The sequence below is a fragment of the Meleagris gallopavo genome, chromosome 8 (genome assembly GCF_905368555.1).
Source record: "Meleagris gallopavo chromosome 8, MGAL_WU_HG_1.1, whole genome shotgun sequence".
Lineage (NCBI taxonomy): Eukaryota > Metazoa > Chordata > Aves > Galliformes > Phasianidae > Meleagris > Meleagris gallopavo.
In genome coordinates, this window is record NC_139411.1 from 19,094,143 (window position 1) to 19,115,091 (window position 20,949).

Sequence of the window (20,949 nt, forward strand, 5' to 3'; positions counted from 1 at the left end):
GACTCGCAGGCAGGCGTCCTGCAGCCACTGACCATCTGCAGCGCGACCGCTGCTGAGTGCAGGGGGCTGCAGCCCAGACCACACACGGGAAGTGGCACGGCGTTGTTCTGTCACAGCACGCAGAAGCCGACTGCTGTATCGCTGCGTTTCAGGGAAAGTTGTTGGAGGTTACTCCCTTACAGATGAGTCGGGGGAACTCCTGCAGCGCATGATGGGGATTCCTGTTGCAAAGAGCTCTCATGGCATATATTCTGTGTTTTGACATTTTGCTTATTGTTACTGTCGACCGTGGGATATAACGGAAGGGGCTGCTTAATTAGAATTAAAGAGCACGAGTGATGTCACAGAGTTCTTACACACTCTCCATTAAAATAAGCATTTCACCGGGAATTACGATGGGTAAAATGAGTTACAACCCATTCAGCGGAAAAAGCCAGCTGAGGAGATAACATCCAGCGCTTTTGCTACGGGCAGCCGCAGCCCGGAGCTGCGTCTCAGCGGAGAGTGCCCCCCGCTCGAGGCACACGCCCCACTCCGCATCCCGGGCGAAGGCACCTGCCGGGACAACGAGGCCGCCCCGCGCCCACTGCTTGGGACGGAGAGCAGACGTCGCCGCCAGAGCGACGCGCAGCACACAACTCCGCCCGTACCCACTCGGGCGCGCACGCAGCGATAGCGGAGGACACCGACAGAGCGGCGCCCGCCGCCCCCGCAGCCATGCGCGGCCGCAGGAGCGCATGCGCAGCCGGCCCCCTCTCCCTCCCCCCCAGCAAGAGCGCCGCGCGTGCGCAGAGCCGCGCCGGGCGGTGTTGGGGGCGGGGGCGGCGGTGGCCGCGGCGGCGGCGGGACTCGTAGTCGTGCCCGTAACCGTACCCGTAACCGTACCGCGACTCGGCCCGGCGGAAGCTGCCCGAGCGGCTCCGCGCGCTGCTGGTGCGGCCGCGCCCACACCGGGCCGCGCCCCAGTTTGTGTCCAATCAGAGAGCGATGTGCGTGCACCGAGCGGGGCGGCGATGCGTAAACAACCCCGGGAAACTCCTCCGCCCCCCGCCCGCTCCCCGCGCCGCCCCGCAGCCTCCCCCGCCGCCCGACAGCTCCGGCGAGGCGCGCGCTCCCGTCGCCCAACCGCCACGAGCGCCCTCCCCGCCCCCGCCCGCCCTCCGCCGGCGCCGCCCGCGCCGCCGCAAGCACCGCTCCCCGCTCCGCACGCACCCGCGGTGCCGCGCAGGGGAAGGTAAGGGCCCGGCGGGCGGGGCGGTGCGGCGGGATCCCGTGTCATAAGTAGTTGTGGGACGTGACGCCGAGCTCGCGCCGCGGCCGCCGAGTAACTTTCTCCGAGCGCGGGGCGGCGCGGGGCTCCCGAGGGGACGGCGCTGCCGCCGGGGTCGTTGCGGCGCGCGAGGATCCGGAGCGGCCCTCGTGCGGGGCGCCGTCCCCGGGTGACGCGCGGTGGCGGTGCGGCGCTCCGCGTTATGTAAGATGTCACCGCGGAGGGAGCGGAGCCGCCGGGCCCCGCGCGAAGGGGCCGTGTCCCGCAGGTACCGGGCCCGGCCCGGTCCTCCGCCCCCACCCCACGTGCGGCAGCGCGGGGCTCCGCCCGGCGGGCTCCGTCGTTCCTCCCGCTCCGGTGCAAAAGAAATAAACGTTGGAGCGTCGTAAAGTTTAAGAACTTGGTTTTTCCATTCGTGCTGTGCGCGTGCGGTGCGTTAGCGCGATCCGGAGCCGGCGGAATGAATCATCGCTTCCATGGAATAAACGCGGGTGAATCATCTCGTGCACACGGGCGGGGGGAGCCGCGCGGTCGCTGCGGACGGAGGCAGAGCCGCGCGGGGCCGGTGGGCGCGGAGTCCCAGGGGCCGTGCGAGAGCCGCGGGGCTATGCCGCACTCCGGGGGCACCGAGCGCCCCACGTCGGCCGCGCCGGGCGGCCCTCCCTCCGTACTGAGTCCGCCAAGGATGCTGCTAAGGGGCTTTGAGGAGCTGTGCTAATCGAACTGGATGATGAAGTTCAATTCAGATTTAAACAAACAAACCAACAAACCAAAGCCCACCACCGCCAAACCAAGCACCTGAAATTGTATCGCACAGTGTCCATAGCCTAAAACCAGAGACAGAAGCCAGATCCTTTCAGTCTGGGATTTGTTTTGTTTAGTTTTGTTAAGCAAAAATACTTAGTCTGCATTAGAGTAAATACGTAAGTAGGTATTTGGAAAACAAATGAAACCCGTTTGTTTAACAAACACATTGGAGTTGCACTCAGATGGAGTCCTGTTCCTGATCCTCCTGCCTGTTGCTGTTCAAATGGGATTAAAGCTAGCTCTCTGTATAGTTTTTCTTTCAACTCTGACTTGATTCTAGAGTTGTCTCTTTGACATGTTTATCTCTCCTTGCACAGAGGTAGTGCTCGGATTTTCTGAGATTTACTCCTTTTTCCTCTCTGGATATACCTGCCCAGGTGCAGAAGTGAAAGAGGGGAGGAGGAGCTTCACAAACAGGTGGTTTCAAAGTATAAAAGCATGTGAGGATCACTAAGCATCTTGCTGCTAGGCCTGTCTGTTGCCTTGGGCATCAGGGATCCTTTACTTAGCTGTGTGTTCTGTACTACCAGCTGTTCTCCAAACAGGAGCAGGAAAATGAATTAGCCATGGAAAGGGTTGGTATTTGTTGCTGTTGGGAGAAAGGGCATGTTGCTGGTTTGGTTTGATCTGAGTGCATTGGCCCTTGACAAACAGTGTTGTAACATTCATTCATTCTAGAGTTGGAGCAGCTGGGTGTAGGAGAACTGTTACTTCAGCACTCGTGGCGTGGCTCACAGCTTCCCTGCAGCCAGAAGGCTCTGTGCTTACCCACACTAGGGCTGTGTGTGGCTGGATGCACTGCTGGTCTCTGGTGTGGCCAAACCAGCAGACGGGAGCCAATGGCATTCTATTTCAGGTTTAAGTCAGTAGTCGGTCAGCATTCAACCTTTTTTATCTGATTTCTTACAAAGAAGGAGCAAACATACGGTGTCTGTAGCATGTTGAGTTCAATTCTAGAGTTCAAAAATTGTAAGCCCACAGAGTGTGCAAATGAATTGAGGTAAAAAAGATTGCTTGAGGGTTGCTTCTGCATGGTGCCACTGTTAGGGCTGACAAGCAGCAACTTTGGGAACAGCAGAGGGCAATGCAGCTCAAAGGGGAGCACCTGAACTTTGCATCCTGGAATGCAAAGTTGGGATACACAGTGTTTATTTTAAATGAATGACACTTTGCTCAGAAAATGGCTTGTGATGCACCTGCTTTGCAGATTATGTGCGCTGAAAGGCTGATGCTGCAGCACTTTCACGGGTTCTCCTTCCAGCTCTCTCAGCTGGAGATGAATGATCCCAATGCAATTTGAAAAAAAAAAAAATTAAAAAAATTAAATGAATTAGTGACTTTCCTCTCTGCAGTTTAAAGGTTTTCTCTAGATAGATGCAGCTTCTCATGCAAAGTTTTGAACTACAGTGCAGGACATGGTTTTAATAATTACAGTGTAGGAAACAGCTTTAAACTGGAAGAGGGTAGATTTAGACTGGCTGTTAGGATGTTAGTAAAGAATTTCTGTGAGGGTGGTGAGACAGAGATACTGAAACAGGTTGTTCAGCAAAGTTGCGAATGTCCCCTCCATGTAAGTATTCAAGGCCAGGCTGGATGGGACTCTGAGCAACCTGGTCTAGAGGCAGGTGTCCCTGCATATAGCAGGGGGTTGGAATGAGATGATCGTAAAGGTCCTTCCAGCCCCAACCGTTGTGTGAGTCTGTGATTCTATGACATACTGCTGGGTGTTGAAAAATAGAATCTTTTCTTCAACTTCCTAGTGAAAACTTGGTAACAAGTACACATTTGCTCCCCAAATCCTCAATTCGAAACATTTGTTACAGTTAAATAGGTTTAATTTCTAATAGTAGTTCAAACAGGGTTTCAAAAAACCGAGAAAATTACTAAGTTAAAAAAAAAAAAAAAAAGTTGACCCTATTACAAGGCTGTATCTCTTCGTGTTACTTTGTTACTGGAGTTGTAGCTGCTCCATTCTTGCATGTTGATCAACAGCGCCCTGGATACTTCCTACAGGGAAGCTGATTTCTCTGATTACCAGGTCTTTCTCATTTTTTGTTTGTTTGTGTGTTTGTTTGTTTGTTTTCCAGTAAGTGTAGTGCCATGAAAAGTACAGCTTGACAGAGGCTGAGGCTGGCAGTGAGCGGAGCAGGTGTGGTGCAGGCAGTGACCAGGCTGCATGAAAGCTGCACGGGTGCATGTGGGAAACAACACTGATACCCACTTCATCTTAATTGTTGTTTATAAAATAAAAATTGTCATCTGCCTAATGGGGCACTTCTGGAATGAAGGATACATGGTGTTACTTGACCACTCTGGTCTCAACAGCTGCCACTGTTAGTTCTTGCATGTGAAATGCATAAATCTGGCTGGTTACCTAAAACTGAAAACATTTGTCCCATTTTAATAGCTGAATTCATCTATGTCTCAGCAAATTTCCTAACATCTGGCCAAACTGGTCATTTGCTTCTGCTCATCAGTCATTTATTTCCTGTTGGGAAGAATTTTCTTCCTCTGTTTGTCATTACTTTGTATGTTTTTAAGTTTGGCTGAAATTAAAAATAGTCTGCCAGTTTGCCGTAGTGCTAGTAACCATCTTATTTTCATAAAAGACCTAACGAAAATAAGCTTTTCTGTCCCAGAACAATTTAAAGACGAGAGGAAAAGTTTTTGGAAGGATCTTCACTTCGTTGAGGTACTCCTGCTGATGGGAGGAGGCATCAGGCTGCGGTTGGTTGCAGCGTGCTGTGGGTCACACTGAGCCTTCCCTGGTGGCTGGGGTTGCTCTGGCTGTTGTAAAGAGTGTGCCATGAGGCACTGAGCAGGGACTGCTGTGTTTCTACACTATCCAACAGTACAAATGGGGTGTTTTTGATGACCCCCCCATGTGTCAGTGCTGGCTCTTCCAGGAAGAGGAGAGCCACATCACAGTCTTAGCATTTCTACTCAAAGCAAATTCTTATAAATAAGAACTCTTTCTGCACAGTAAGTCACTACTGTAGATGCACCAAGAGACAGTGGTGGGACTTAAATGGTGAAACTGTATTCTTATACTGATTCATTGGTATGATTCATTCTATGCATATTATTGATGGCAGCTTTACAAAATTATTTTCTGACAAAGATGCATTGTTTCTGGCAACTTTCTAGCAATTACCTACTTCTCGGAAAAATCTGTGGCTCAGTATGGATAGCAGACAGCTGAATCAGAGAGTAAAACGTGATACCAGCAGGGAGGGTCAGAGTCTGTAATTGCCATAGAATTGCTTGCATCCTTTTCCTCACTCCCGTCTTCCCAACTCTGCCCAGTGCATTTGTTTGGTTCACCTGTTGCAGCTTAGTTTTTGTACTGTGACCTTTGGGGAACACTTTGTCATTCCTGCTGCGTTGGTAAAAATTTCAGCACTTTGGTGTCCTGGTTGATTTGGCTTCCAGTCTCTATGGAAATAATAGGAATACCATCTGCTTTAGATGTTTTTGCCTGAATCTCTACTGTATTTCTATCCCAATGTGCAGAAAAAAATGAACAAACCAACAGTTTTTTAAAAGTTTTACAGTTTTCATAGAATATTTGTCCAATGACCACCACTTGGAGTAAAATAAGACTGAGTAGACAATAGTTCAGATGAAAGAGAATAACAAATCTAAATTGCAAAGCACATGTGAGGGAGCCCATGAATGCCACCAAAAGCAAAAACAAGCTCTAGCAGAAATAAAACTTCAGTATTGTTTTAACATTGTTCAGCAGGAAAAATCTCATAGGAATTCTTAAATGTGATGAGAATGAAAACAGTTCTAGTGATGACCTTCTGTAAGGCACAGATTGCTTGTAGTTTATTTATGCAATTTTTTTTTATACCATCTTCTAGACCTTCTTTAAAAATTTTCCTTTGTAGCCAAAACACCCCACAGTGCCACAAGTAGAAGTTGGTTCAGCTGTGGACTTGGAATCACACAGTTCTTTACGCACTTGAGCTTCCCTTTGCAAAGGTGTGGAGTTAGAGGTTACTTAAGCTGAACTTATAGATAGGTGAGTTTGCCACAGCTGACTTCTTCCATGAGATACCAAATGACATGGTGATAAGTAGATGATGGAGAGACAATTTATCTTCGATTTGTAATTACAAGGGTGATTTCACATTGGCACTACATCAAGTATAGGGAATATATAGGTTTACAGTGTAGGGTTAACTCATACACTTACATTCATCTTTACAGTGATCCTTGGAAGCATGGCTGTCCATTGATTACATTTTCCAAACTAGTGTCATTGTTCTGTAGCAATTTCAGCCAGGACTAACGAATTCCATATTACCAGACCAAACAAAAAAAAAAATGCCCAGATCCATTTGCAACATCTATGATCTTGTAGTAGGATCACTGATGATTTTTTGACCTTTTATCAGACAGTGGCTGCAGCTGACAAACTAATTTTCAGAAGCAGAATATCCAAGATTTCTTTTTAGAATTATAAAGTAGAACATTTTCATATGCATTAACATTTGCATTTTTTTTTTTAAGTTTATGCCATCATATAAGAAATCAGTGTGTTTTAGCATGTACTCATAGAGATAGGATGAATATAGGAGGGCACAGTTGCATTAATTTTTATGCTTCCATCTGTCTACAGACATTTCATTTTTGTTTTCAGTCATATAAAAGTGAGGATAAATCACAGAAGTAAAAAAATGACAAGTCAGGAACATAGGCTGTGATGTATATTGTTCCCCAGTTGTTTTGAAGTTCCCACTGAGTGTCCTAACCCGTGAAAAAGATGCTGTTATGCAGTAGTCCCAGTTTCCAGTCTTGGCTTTCTTCTAATCACTGCATTTTTGCACAATTTCTAAATTTGTGATGCATAAAGGAGATACCTGCAGATTGAAAGTATTTGTAAGGTCATAATTTCTCTTGTAGCTTTGTCACTACAATGACAGCACTTGCTGGCCTTGATCAATAGCAAGGATTGATTCATAAAAGAAGCTCTCCAAATATTAACACTCAGTCTCCTTAGCAGTTTCTGACATAATAATACAATGTAATACTGATTACATGACCTAGAACAAGCTATTAATTTCCTGAATCTGGAGCTGTATGTAAAGTGTGTGTAGAGACACTGGAGTTCCTTTCAGTAGCAGAAGACTTCCCATTGTGCTTTCTAGTTTTGGTTCCTTTTTTTTTAACAGCACTGGTAAAATATCATTGCCTGATTAATTTTCTTTGATTTGGTGGCTTGTTTATTAGATTATTACAGTCTGTGTTCAGAGAAACTATCACTTTCCCTTGGGATGTGAAATGTGTTTGGATTATCTGTTTAAGTTTCTCACGTGCAATTTTCAGATGACTTTTTGCGTTGTGTTGTATCTGGTGGAATCTTTATGCGCTAACAAAGCACATTACAGTAACAGAGTCCAAACATTAAATATTCTGAAGACATATTTCAATGCTAGTTGCTGCTGATCAGATCTGACAGACAGATAAATTCTTTCTGCCACAAAAAAGCAGTTGATCTTGAGATAAGAGAAGTCTTGATGACTTTCTTAGAGAAATGCCACCCTAATTAAAGGAAGTGTAATTATATTTATCTCCTTCCTCTAGAAGAAGAATGGAGCACGTAAGGAACCAGGCTTTTGATTATTTTCATAATGAAAACGCGTCTTTTTTTGTGGAAGATCAGCTCTTAATAGCCAATGTGTGGATTAAATGAAGTTAAAGATTTTTCTTTCTTTCACAGTTTTATAAAATTGTTATTTACTTCTTTGAAGAATCATCAGTGGTTGCAGCAGAGACAAAAGAGCTTTTATGTGATATAAATGGTATTTTGACTAAGTACTCTTGGTTGATTGTGGCTGTAGAATTTTCCTGCTTACAAAGTGATTTTGAAGAGCTGTTTAATCAAACCAGTATTTTTCAGCTTCCTATCATAAGGCTTCTGATATATCACTGTATGGTAACTGTTGAGTGATGGCCTGAACCACTGATTGAGCACCTGGGGAAATGACCTGGTCAGCCCTGGGAGCACAGGTGAATGCAATTCAGCTGTGTAACCAGAAGAGATGGAGCCTGCTTGTACTTCTCCTAGAACCCATATAAGGGCTGACTGCCAATGAGGAAAGATCTCTTTCTGGAGATTCCTCCTTGGTGAAGCTTTCCCCTGGGAACCTGGAATCTTTTTACCTTTTGGTATGGGTGAGCAATCTTCTTCCCTTCCTTTATAGTGCCTTTTTTTTGTGCTAGTTCTTCTGTCATCACACATTTGTTGTAATGCCTTTCCCATTGTGCTGATCTGTCCAATTGCTACAGCTTGTGTATGGTTAAGCTTTCGCAGACCTTGCCTTCAATTGCTTATAAAACTGTGAATTTTAAAATGATTGCAAGAGTAAGATTAGGGGAAAGTTGACATTTTGCCCAGTTAAACAATTTTTTGTAATCTTTTCATTAAGCCAGGACCTAAAATCTGGCTTAGATACGGCCCTTATAATATGATTTTGTGTGTGTGTGTGCCTGTGAAAATAGAACAGTTTGGTCAAAGTACTGAGTTTATGTCTGTTCTGGGAAGAGTTTGGCAGCTATATGTTCCAAAGACACCTGCAGCCAAGCAGGAGTGGAGCTTTCCCCATCATTGTTTGTCCTCGAATCGCAACATGCACTTTGATACAAATATTGAAAAGGAAGAAATCAGCTGTGTGCTGAGGTACAGCCATCATGAAGGAGGAAGAGGTAACAGTTCTGCAGTGGGGTAAAAATGCAAGTGGTGTCTGTTTGTAAATATCAGAGAGTGGAGGAAGCTGGTAACTACATGGGGGATCTAGACACAGGGAAATGTGAAGATGTCAGTTGAGTAATTGGTTAGGGATCTAAGACCAACAGGGAGCAAATTTCTTAAGCCTCATTTTATTCTCTGCTATCAGCAAATAGCAGAGAGAACAACAGAGAAAAGCGTCTCTTTCCTTGAGGCCTTACTGTTTTGTGTTGATCCTCTTTATGCACACATGTGAGGTGCGCTTGGTGGGTGCAGAAGTCAAACTACTGCTAACCAACAGTGTGGAGTTGTACCAACTGCAGTGGAATTTGAGCACGGCAAGCTACCAAACGTAAAAATTGGGCAGTTATAACTATTTTAAGACCAAAGGACTAAAATTAGGATGCTTCGTAGTTTAGGCTATTGACGTGACCATGGTTTATCTGTTACAGTACTTGTAAATTCTGCTCTCTGAAAGTTATCGCTGCAGCATGCTCTTGTTTATGATACTGGTGCAAAGTGTTTATGGAATGAATTGGAGATTCATCAGTTGGATTTGTCTGCAGAAGAATATAGAATGTGCTCAGTTTGAGGCAGAAAGATGAAGATATCCTGCTTAGGGAATCAAAATGCCACTATGGATCACTAGTTTCTGCCCGTCTTGCATGCTCAGTGACTATTGGAACAGATTTTATTTTGGAACCCTGTTGGAGTCTGCATTTTTTTGCTGAAGTTACATGAATCTCAGAAGATTCCATCTAGCTGTGGGACTCAGCTGAGTTTGCTTTCATGGAGACATGTAAGAGATTGCTTTGTCCAAAGATTGTCTATTTAGACAAAGGCACGTAGTAGACAAATAAGTTCAGGGAGAAGTGCTAGTTATACAGGTACATTTTTTTCCATAAGGTAATTGATTATGCTGTTTGGAGGTACAAAGTTTCTATTTTCCTCAGAGTATATCTGTGTTAAGGTACATCTGTGGGATTTTAGCAGTTCCAAGCTCCTATTGCCTGAGCTTGGAGGAGCAGGGGAGATCCATCCCTGCTTGTGGTCAGCAGCACCAAGGTAGTGCTAACTGTGGCTCAGTGCCATGGTAACACCACAGCAGTTTCCAGCCAGCTTACAGCACAGGCAGATCTCATTGTGTTGAGACTCAGCATTCAGCCTTTCTTGTCACTCAAACAAGAGTCAATAAAATACTTTATTAAAGAAACAAGCTGTAGCTTGGAGAGCTGCAACAGTGATCTCATGGATGAGGTCTGAACGTGGTATCTGTGGGAAGGGACAGGCAGAATGTAGGGAAGAACTAATGTAACTGTGTGCTTAAAACCCACAGTGCTTAAAACTGGATGGTGCTTTCCTCTATACCTCACTGAGTGGGATGGCACTGGTAAGCGCTTACTGGAGGGAGTGAGATTTACCTTGTTTGCAGAGATAAGCCTAATCACTCCCCAGAAGTAGCAACTGACAGAAAAATGTTGATTTCTGTGTTTTCCTACCACTAAGAATAGCATAAGCATACCTGAGCATCATGTGCTGAAAGATGTGTTGGGAACCTGTGCTGTAGGAGCATTCTGTAATTGGGGGAAGTCAGGCAGCTCAGTGCTGCACTGCTCTAAAAATGAGTGGTAATATTTTGGCATTGGTGATTGTGAATATTCAGACAAGTATGGGAAGACTCTTTCTGTATCACTCTGTTAATTTAGCTGCTAAACAAGAGCAACTCTTCTTTTAATCGATCACTTTTATCCGTGTGTTCTGTGGGCTGCACATTTTAAGCAGCAGCTAAAAAGCCTGGTACTCCATCGTGCTCATTTCGTGATGTTAATATGTGCAACACTCACTTGGAAGTCACCAGCTCTGCATGCATTAATTCCTGGAGCTATACCAAATACATGGATGCAGTGATTCCATATGAGCTATAGAGCTAAACGGTGCAGAGATAGCAAGTTCATAGTCAGCAGTTAGATGTCCTTTTTCACCATGTACCAAAAGCAATCAGTCTAGTATATCCAGAACCAGAATAGAGCCAGAGCCTCAAAACTTTTTCAAGTGCTGCTAACAAAGGATGAGATTTCTATTATGGAGTAGTTGTTTCAGCATCTCGTATTCTTCTCTGGACCATACACAGATGCTGGAGATGAGTAAGCTGTTTTCCTTCTCTAGAGGAAAGTCAGTAGATCAGGTGTTTGCAGGATACTAATCTGAAGGATTAGTATAGACAGAAGGTCCTTCCAGAAGCGAACTGCATTGCAGTGTGTATCAGATAATTACCTGTGCCAGAGACCACTGAGCTTAATGACTTAAGTGTCTTTATCAAAAGTGCTTTCCTCTAAGCAGATAGGTGCTAAATATTTTCAGGGGGGAAGGGCAGGGGCTGAGATTGCTCTTAGTGTAAACAACTGCAATCTTTTGGGTTTGATGTCTTAAGCTTGTAACTTTCTCTATAACACCTATGTTTCTGAGTTAGCAGGGTTTCATATCCAGCATTTAGTCTTTTTATTTATTCGTTTGTTTTATTTTGCTTGTTCTTGTTCATATCACAAGTACAAGGAGCAAACCAGAACTCAAGGTAGAAGATAGATTTCAGAATAAGAAGAAATTTGAGTAAACTAAAAGAAGTCACAAGAGGACAGTGGAGCAGAATATAGAGTATGAGTCTGGTATGAAATTCTAAATATTTTCCTTGGAATTCAGATCACTTCCCTGGAAGACAAACCTTACTTAATATGGAGCATGTAAAATAGTTCCACTGAGTCAGTGCTGGCCAGGCAACAATTTTTTCTTACTAGAAAACTTAAGTTTAAATGGGTTCAGACTAGCATCGTTCTTACTCTGTTGTACAAGATAAAATACTGTGGTATTTTTCATGACTTATCTAAAGGTTAAAGTATCTTATAGATAAGAAAAAAATTATAAATGGAAATTGTCCGGAAAGACAGGACAACTTTCTAGTACAAGTTGCTGTTGTCTTCATTCACCAAATTCCAGAGAAATAGCTTGGTTATTCTGTATCTTATGTAGATGGACTTAGTGGTACAATTACCTAAGATTTTTATGTGCAACAGAGTTGACTGGAAGGTTGCAGTTTATGTTTTCTAGGCCCCTATCCTAGCTGCTGTTGCATAAAACCACCCATTTTTGAGCTGAAATTCAAGTTATGTTCTCAGTGTTGCTAAGTACTGATTTAAACTGGTTTCAAATGCCAGAGGTTTGTTACTTCTGTGTGCAGGTTTCCTGTAAAAATACTGTTCCCCGTTTGTTCTATATTAAACCCTTCTCCGTTTATATATTTATTTTCAAAGAGTACAAAATACAAAAAAGTGTTGTTTTACCAACTGATAAAAGCGAACTAGCTGGGGTGCCAAATGGTCCAAAATCAGTTTTCCATAAGTTTCTTTCTTAAAGAAGAAAGCCTGACTTAAGTGAATGTCTTTTATTTTGCAAGCAATCATAGAATAGTTTGGATTGGAAGGGGCCTTAAGAATCATCCGGTTCCAACTCCTTCAGCGGGCAGGGACACGTCCCCTTGTGCCAGGACCTGGGATCCCATCCAACCTGGCCTTAAATGCCCACAGAATGCCCCAGACCTGTAGGCAATTTGTGCCAGTCCATCCCCACCTTCATGTAAAGAATGTCTTCCTTATATCTAATCTCAGCCTACCCATTTTTAGTTTAAAAAATTTGTGAAGATCTGTCTTATACTCAGGTTTTCAAAAAATCTCCATAATCATTTAATACAGGAATTTATACGCTGCATTTTCCATTAATATCTAGAATGAAAGAGATAATAGTGAAATAGATTCATCATAATCTTTACAATGTTTAATACTGTGGCTGAATTCTCTTAAATTTAAGTGGTCTGCCCCACTGAAGTTACTCAATACCTGAATGAATTAAAAAACAAGATTTGGTTTTTTTGGACACAAATTTGTACTTTAATCAATAAGTGTAGAAAACAAACTATATGTACAGTTGTGTGCATTGCACAGTAACTGGGGAAGTATTTAATGCTCAACTTTTGCCAAACAGATTGTTTATTTTTTTTTTTCCTGCGGGAGTCTCATAGATGTTTTGCTTCCACCTACTCGTGTTTAACATAACATTTCTTTCATAGAGAAATGAGATCTGAAAATTCATGTTTGGCAGTTGTATCGAGTGAAACTGATTTATTTTTTTGCTGGAATCTCGTAAGTGTTGTGTAGGTTTACCAACAGTGCTCATTTAGGAGAATAGTGAACAGGTGCATGTTATTTTTGTTGACGTGGAGTCTGTAGGGATGTAAGCAGTCCAGCATTCTTCATGTAAGCATTTTTCCTTCCAGAACAATGTCTGAATCTTGTGTGAAAACCTTATTCTTATATCTGCTCTCACCTGTCATTAGTGAAATGGGGCATTGTGAACTGGAGTTCACTTGGGTACTTATGAAGTATTGAGGTATTTTAGAAGGCAGGGAAGGAGGTATTTAGTATGTAAATATCCTATTCTTGGAAGGTGCAAGGAGGGATCTAGAAAAAGGGATGGAAATGTGTATTCAAATGGGCATTTTTGCATGTACAGTGTTCATCACAACTTAACTATATGCTCAAACATAACATGACATCTGCAGGATTCAAATACAATCTCTGTGGCTTCCAAACTAAGAGCTGTAATAGAGCAGAGGATTACCTCAGTTCTTAACTGTGTTCACGTCCTTCCAGAACACTTTTTTATTAGATAGCGTAGTGTAGGGAGTCTTACAGGAGCTAAAAGGAACAATACTTGTCTGCTCAGAGTTACTAATGCACTATGTGGACACTGGTGTTATTTTGTGCTTTGCATCTTCCCTCCTAGTTGTTGGGAGATTGTGGTATTTCTAGAATAAGATTAGGCATCTCCAGACTACAAGTACACTTCTAGCTATGCTGCACAGAGTGCAGTGATGAAAATGTTATCTATAACCTAGCTGCAGAGCATAATGTGTGTGCTTGAATCTGTAATAGCATTCCTTTATTTGTCACCAAAGGTATTTTCAGTTAATTACAAATATACAGTGAGACAATATTCCTTTTCCTGCTACTGTTTAACTGCTGCTTTGGAAATGAGCCTAACTGTGCATTTTTATTTCCTTTTTAATAATGAATATGTAGCTGTAAAGCAGTCTATCAATGCTAGATGTATATTGCCCAACGACTTCTTCATCACAACACTGGTAGAAGTATATTTAATTACATCATAGGGACATAAAAATAATTTGTTCAAGGAAGTTGTGTCAGCATTGTGTGGGATTGGGCTGTGTAAATGAGATGTTTGTTAATAAGAAAAAGAAAGATGGGTTGATGAGACTGGTGCTTTGTCATCTTAAGTGGTCATTACTCCTGCCTAAAACTGAAAGCAAAAATTTAATCAAAGCAATGTTCTGTTCCATTCCCATTTTGTGAGTGTATAAAATTACATACATAAATACACAAACTGGATATTGAATGAAGTATGAAATTCTGCCCAATCCAACTTTTACCTTTCAACTATTTTTTCTTGTAAAATGTTTCACATGCCTCCATTTTGAGGAGATTGGAGACTTACCTTTCAATTCTTTACTGATCCTGTTTTAAAAGTAACTGCTGATAACTTCTTTGATCATTTTCAGGATCTAGTATCAACAGCAGTATGAGATAATGGGTAGGTTTAGTGCTCAATATAACTATTTTATGCAAAATAAAATCCCTCACCTCAGAGATTAAGTGCCTGGTTTAAATCCATGTCAAATGAACATTCAGATGAAGAATAATGTTGTGATTAACACAATGTATTGAAACTTGAAAGTTAGAAGTTTTAATTCCTAGGCAGTACCTGTCTGTGTGGCTGGCATCAGAAATTTCTTAGGAAAGCAACAAGAATATTTTACTCTTTCTGTAAAGCAGGCTCAATAATGTATTCTTGTCTTCATGAAGCTAAACTGCAGCTGAAGGTATGTTTGCTGAATGGATATATTTGTACTGATTGTAATCAAGCCAGGTTTGTTAAATAACAATAAAAATAGTGTCAGAGATTACGGTAAATGGTACCCAGCTTGTTCTGGACCCCTATGTGACTAGGTTGTACTGATAGATGTTCTTTTTGTTTGCTTCCATAGTTGCTGAAGCTAGAGAGATCAAAAAAGTAGATCTGCTCTTTCCTTTCTAAAATTTGTTTTATTTTGCTCAGTTTTTGGGTGAGGACTGTGTACTTCTACACAGTAGTCTAGGAAACTTATTCTAATGATAAATGTGTCCTTAAATTATTTAGCATATACAATAGCTGCTTAATAATTTCAAGTTTTTCGACATATGGAACAAATGGAAACAGATTCAGAGCTGATGAGTGATAGAATCTTACTGGTCTGTAATGATTTTTAGGAAAACTTGGTGGCTCTTGTCTATTTTACCTTATGATGCTAACCAGAACAGATCCCAGGGTCCAGTACTTGACACTAAGGTCAAGGTAACAGAGACGTGCATGCTTGAGTGTATCCCTATAACGAGCTTTGGTACAACTGGGACATACGCTTGTATTGAAGCTTGCTGTGGGCCCAATTGCCCTAGGTTGGAAGTAAGGCTAAGTTGGTGAAGAAAAAACTGAAGTGCAGGGACACATAGAATCACAGACACAGGGCTTTTAGTCTTCCCTGCATAACTTATTCTTAGCAACTTTTCATACAGGGAACTTGCTGTATGTAAAATGACTAGATATGCTGAAACTATGTTTTTTTTTTTTTTTTTTTTTTTTTAGATAAATGTGTGTTTCACTTTGATAAACAACGTACTTTGCAGGTTGTTTGATCACTAAGGCTGTGTTTTTCCCCGATCTGTATCGGTAATTCCAGATAAGTCTGTGTTGTATCAGAGGTATGAACTGTGATGAATGCTGAGCTCTTGTCTCGTGGCCCTCATGAAAGTACAGCATGGGAGGATAGGAAGATACGTGCTGAGGTGTGGAGATAAGGCAAAGACGTTCACACATCAACCTTTTGAGATTGGCAGCTCAACCAGGTTTCCGTCCACCTCTTTGTTTATCTAGTTCATACAGTTAGTGCTGAAAGGTTTGCTAAAACCAAGGTGAGGTCCCTTTATCTTCAAAGCCAGCCGTCTCCTCATAGAAGGCTCTTGTTCTGATCAGGTCATTTTACCATTCACAAACCTGTGCTGGCTAATCCGTTACCTTGTTTTTCATGTCTAGGATTTTGCATTCTCACCTTCCACTGTGATTGAGGTGAGACTGACCAGTCTGTGTTCTCTGGATACTCCTTCTTGCCTTCCAGACATTTGCTTTCTTCCAGTCCTCAGGATCAGTTTCAGACACCTATGATCTTTAATGGGTAATTAAGGATGGGCTTGAGCAATGTCGTGTCCGCTAGCTCCGTCAGTGCTTGTGAATGTATCCTGTCAGGACGCATGGACTTGATTAGGATCATCTAGCCTGTATAAATGCCTTGAATGTGCCTTTATTGCCTGAGATCTCACAATCTCGGCCTGGCTGCAGCCAAAGCTGTCCCTAGCCTTCACTGCCCTAAACAGTTCTTCTCTGTAAGAATCAGATCCAGCAAAGCATTTCTCTTTATTTCTATCAGAAAGGAATTGTCAGTGCTCTGTGAAAGCCTCCTTGGTTGCTTGTGCCCCCAACTGTGTTGCTCTTCTAGCAGATACTGGTATGGTTACAGTCCTGCATGAGGACCAGTGCATGCAAATATGTGATTTCTTCCACTTGTCTGATGAGGACCTCATCTACTCTTTTCTTTCTCATCAGGTGTCTGTAGCAGATGTTTACCACCTACAAGTATAAAGTATTTGCTTTAGCACAGAAGGCAGGCACTGAGAGGTTGGGGGGCTCTGAGTTACAATAGGCCCACTAATGGCAACAGGGCTGCTCTGGCTGTTCCCTGTGAAGTAATAAATGAGAAGCTAATATTCCCAAATGCTTTAAGTGTTTCTGGTCCTGGATTATTACAGTAAGTAGTGTATAACAAGTACATGACCATTGCTAAACTGATGCTGCTGGTGAGCTTGTTTACAGATATGCTGTTAGAGCATTCCTGCCCTTAGCAAAGGTACAGCTTTCTTTAAATTTGGAAATTAGAATAAACTATTGTCTTTAGAATGATTGATTTATGAGATCATCACAACATCTATTATAGAGTGTTTTACAGTAAATTAATTATTTTTACCTCACAGAATCAGATCACGTTTATGGTAGGAAAAACAAAACAGTTTTATGTTTAAATGGGATTTTCCTGTTTCAATTTGTGTCCACTGCCTCTTGTCCTGTCACTGGACAATATGAAGAAGACTCTTACTTCATCTTATTTACTTCTCCCCTCAGGTATTTATATGAATTGATTGTTTCCCCCCTGAGCAAGGCTGAAGAATCTCAGTTTCCTCAACCCCTCCTCATATAATACATGTTCCAATCCCTTAATCATTTTACTGGTTCTTCAAGCACTTTGTAGGATGAAAGCCATAAACAGGAGAAAATGATGTGGTAGAACAGCAAAATGAGGAAAATTATGAAACAGATTTAAAATATGCTGGATACAAGTCTAAATTGGCAGTCTCTGTTTGAAGGTACCTCTTTTTGATGTCTTTTGTAACAATGGTTTCTCTTGTGATTTTTGGTAAGATGCTGCTTAGCAGAAGATGTAGCCTCAACATACATATTTTAGTTCCTGACTGACAGAGGGTTATGATGGCACAGGCATTTCTGACAAGTTTAAAAGACACGGGTAATACACCAGACAGCATTCCAGATTTCTCAGTGCGAAAATGTAAATCTCCTTAATTTTATTCCTACTGAGCAGTGGCAACTAAGGTCTTGTATTTAAATGTGAATTATTAAATAGACAGCACGATGATGATAGGAGCAAGATGTGTTATATGTATCAACAAGTTCTCATAAGCCTGATACCTTGTCAAAAATTAATATTCCCATCTATGCATTTGTGATAAAGGCAAATCATTTTAAGAGTATTATGCCTTTTATTCTTAAAAGCCTACCAAGGATTTTAGATTAAGGAATGGAGTGAGATTTGCCATGTAAATTGATAGATGAAAACTCCTAGCTTTAGGCCTCTAGAAGCTTAACTTACCACAACACTGAACAATCACATCTGAATAATCTGAGCCAAGTGTTAACAGGTTGTAGTGATGTAGTCAGATGTTGTATGACATCTTCATAATTTATCTTCTGCATTAGGAAGCTTTAACGAAATGCATTTAATGGGCAGCTCAAAACATTACTGATGATGGAGAATCTTGAAAATAAGGCTGTTTTTTTTATGAATGGATACAGTTAAATAGTACAAAAGCTGCTAGCAGTCTGAAGATGCAGTATTATATCTGAGATCAATCTTGGCTCTTAGAATCCAGGGTGTTTGACAGTGACTGCAGGACTTGGAACTGTAGCAGTTCAGATTAGAAATAGCACTATGGCATAAAACATAGAGCACAAACCATTCTTTACCTGTTCATTTTATGCACCTTTGAAAAATATGAGAAGATGAGCATTGTATGTCTGCATGTACACTGCTGCATGGACTTTGGTGCTAAGGTTGATGCATGTGAATAGTCACCCATTTGAATGAGCTCGATTGTGGACTTGTATGGACCATGAATGTGCATAGTGAAGCACGAGTGATAGTGTTTGTAGAATCAGGGACTAAGTAAGAGATATAAACATAGTTGACTTTGCATTTAAATATAGTACTTCTGCAGCAGAATGCTTGAGGCTTTTTGCACACACAGTGCTAAGTAATAGCTCTATGGAGGTCTCTTTTTAAATATAAATATCTCCTGAATTATTACCTACATTTCTTAGCATGTTTTTCTTCCTACAGAAGTAGTTCATGATCCTATCTAGTTGATGAGATTGGATGAGTTGCTAGGTTGAGAATGAGCTCCTGAAGACAGTTCAACTTTTTTTTTAAAGCAGAATTATGTATATTAATTGTATCTGGGAGGGAATCAGTCCTCTTCTGTCCAGAGCCTAAAAGGAGTCCAAACTGTAATACTTTACGCAGCTAAAAGCCACGTGATCTCACTAGCACCATGTTGAGCCCAGACTTCTAACTGCTGTAGTGAGAAAGCTCAAAATGTGGGGACATAATGGAAAGCTGGAAACTGTTTCATTTGATGCTCGGTCTGATCAAATGTACATCAACGCAGAAAATGCAGTTTGAATGCGAACTGAATCTGAAGGCTGTGCTTTTTTAATCATAAAAAAAAAACCTCTGAACATTTTGCATATTTGAGAATTGTTTTATAAATGATTTCTGTAGAAAACTCTACAGATGATCTGTCAAGCAATGGCAATACTTATGCAAACTTTTATGATTTGTTGCAGTCATGGGAATAAAGTTGTGAAACCAGCACTGTCAGCTTCCTAAGCTAATATGACTTCAGAACTGGCATATGGTGCCAAGTTCTGGGCTGAAGAGTGATTGTTCACTTGAGAATAGCTTCTGGCTAGAATCCTCAGCTTGTCTCACCCTAAAACTGGTCCATTATTGAAATGAGGAATCAATTAAAAGCATCAGTTTTGCTTAATCTTTTCCCACCAGCATATTGATAAGTTATTAATATTGAGATAATGCTTTCAGCAAAATGTTATCTGAAGTGACTCTTGTTTGTAAAAGTTAATGTTAACAAACATCCAAAATACAAGATGACATTTTTTTTTTTTTTTATTAAATAGAGGGGAATATGGAACTAATGCCTTTTATCTAACTCGGTAGGTTAAATTCATCTGTGACCATAGTTATATGATTGGGTAGAGACGCATGGAAAAGCTTGACTCAGTATATATTCTAAAGTGCTGTTAAAAAAATATAGTGTGAGGATATGAAACTAGGGCTGGAGTGTCTTACCTTACCCCCTATTTTTACTTAATTTGGGGAAAAAAATGTCATTATTTTAGGAAGTAAAAAATGAAATTCACAAATACCTGTACTAGGTTTCCTTCAGTGAAATCTATTGTTTTAATTGGTACCAAAATGGTGTTTCCCATGAATGAGAGAGTCTTCTCATACAGTGCTAATGAAATGTAGTCTATCCAATAACATGTTATTGAGTTGAAGGTTTTATTCTTGAGAGAGCTGGAAATAGAACTCCTGTTGAAAATCAATTGAAATAGAATGCTTCACTTACTTAACAAACCCTGAGACATTTTGAATGTTGTTAATTTGTTTTGCAAAATATGAGGAAATTTGTTTGTTCCTTCTCTATTGCTTTGTTTGCTGGTTCTGACATTGAGGGGTATGAGGAGCTTTCTTGAGGATTGCTTCTGCTGAGCTTATTGGAGTTTCAAATTTGCTTTGACTTAAGATCTAGTAGTCTTGTTTTTAATTTGCAGTGCAAGTTGATTGCATAATTGTGAAGCTGTTTGACATGTGTGATACAATTTGATTTGCATTCCTGCCAGCTTTCAACTGTAAGAAACAAAATCTGTTAGTAACAATTTTAGCAGGAGCCATTGGAGAGTTTCTACAGTTTGTTTGCCATCTCCCAGAGACTGAAAGATGAGGCTCTTTTAAAGGTATTTGAACACTTCATGTGATTGCTTGCTTGAGCTGCAGAGTATGGTGGTGTGAGTGGCTTTGATATATTTAGGGAACAAATACTAGAAATGGTATAATGTATGTGTGATACCATACATATAATGAAGTATAGAGTGGAAGAAACGTGATGCTGGCTGAAACAAGGATTAAAAATTAAAATAGTCATTAGGAAGTATTGCGGGAAAGAACTGACCAGAGAACTTAAACGATTGTATTGAAAGAGAACTACTTTGTGCCTCAAAGGATGTGTATATGGAGAATGACCAACATATCCTGGACATCTACAAAGGAGACACAGTCATGCTTGTGCAGACAGCAGCCATGTTCAGGCTGCCCTATGCATGTTATATTGCTTCAGTGTTTCCAATAATATCACTGATTTTCACGGTCTAATACTGTTCTGTCTCTCTTCACTGTTGTGCAGTAGTAGGGATACTTGAGGTAGGATTAATTCCTGAGTAGTTTTTCTCTGGAAAAGCCACAGAATAGGCACTTGATTCTCTTGTAGAGAACAGAATAGAAGGAAACAGATTGGCCAGAAGCATATAGTCAGACAGCATGTAGGTAGAGAAG

At 41.5% G+C, this 20,949-nt stretch overlaps 1 protein-coding gene across 1 annotated transcript in view; it reads left to right on the forward strand.

Moving 5' to 3' along the window:
- Nucleotides 1-1,036: 1,036 nt before the first annotated feature.
- PCGF5 (polycomb group ring finger 5) overlaps nt 1,037-20,949 on the forward strand; it is a 57,277-nt gene continuing 37,364 nt past the window's right edge. Inside the window, exon 1 of the mRNA XM_085229051.1 lies at nt 1,037-1,234. The gene's annotated coding sequence lies outside the window, so the exon portion shown is untranslated. The remainder of the gene's footprint in view (nt 1,235-20,949) is intronic.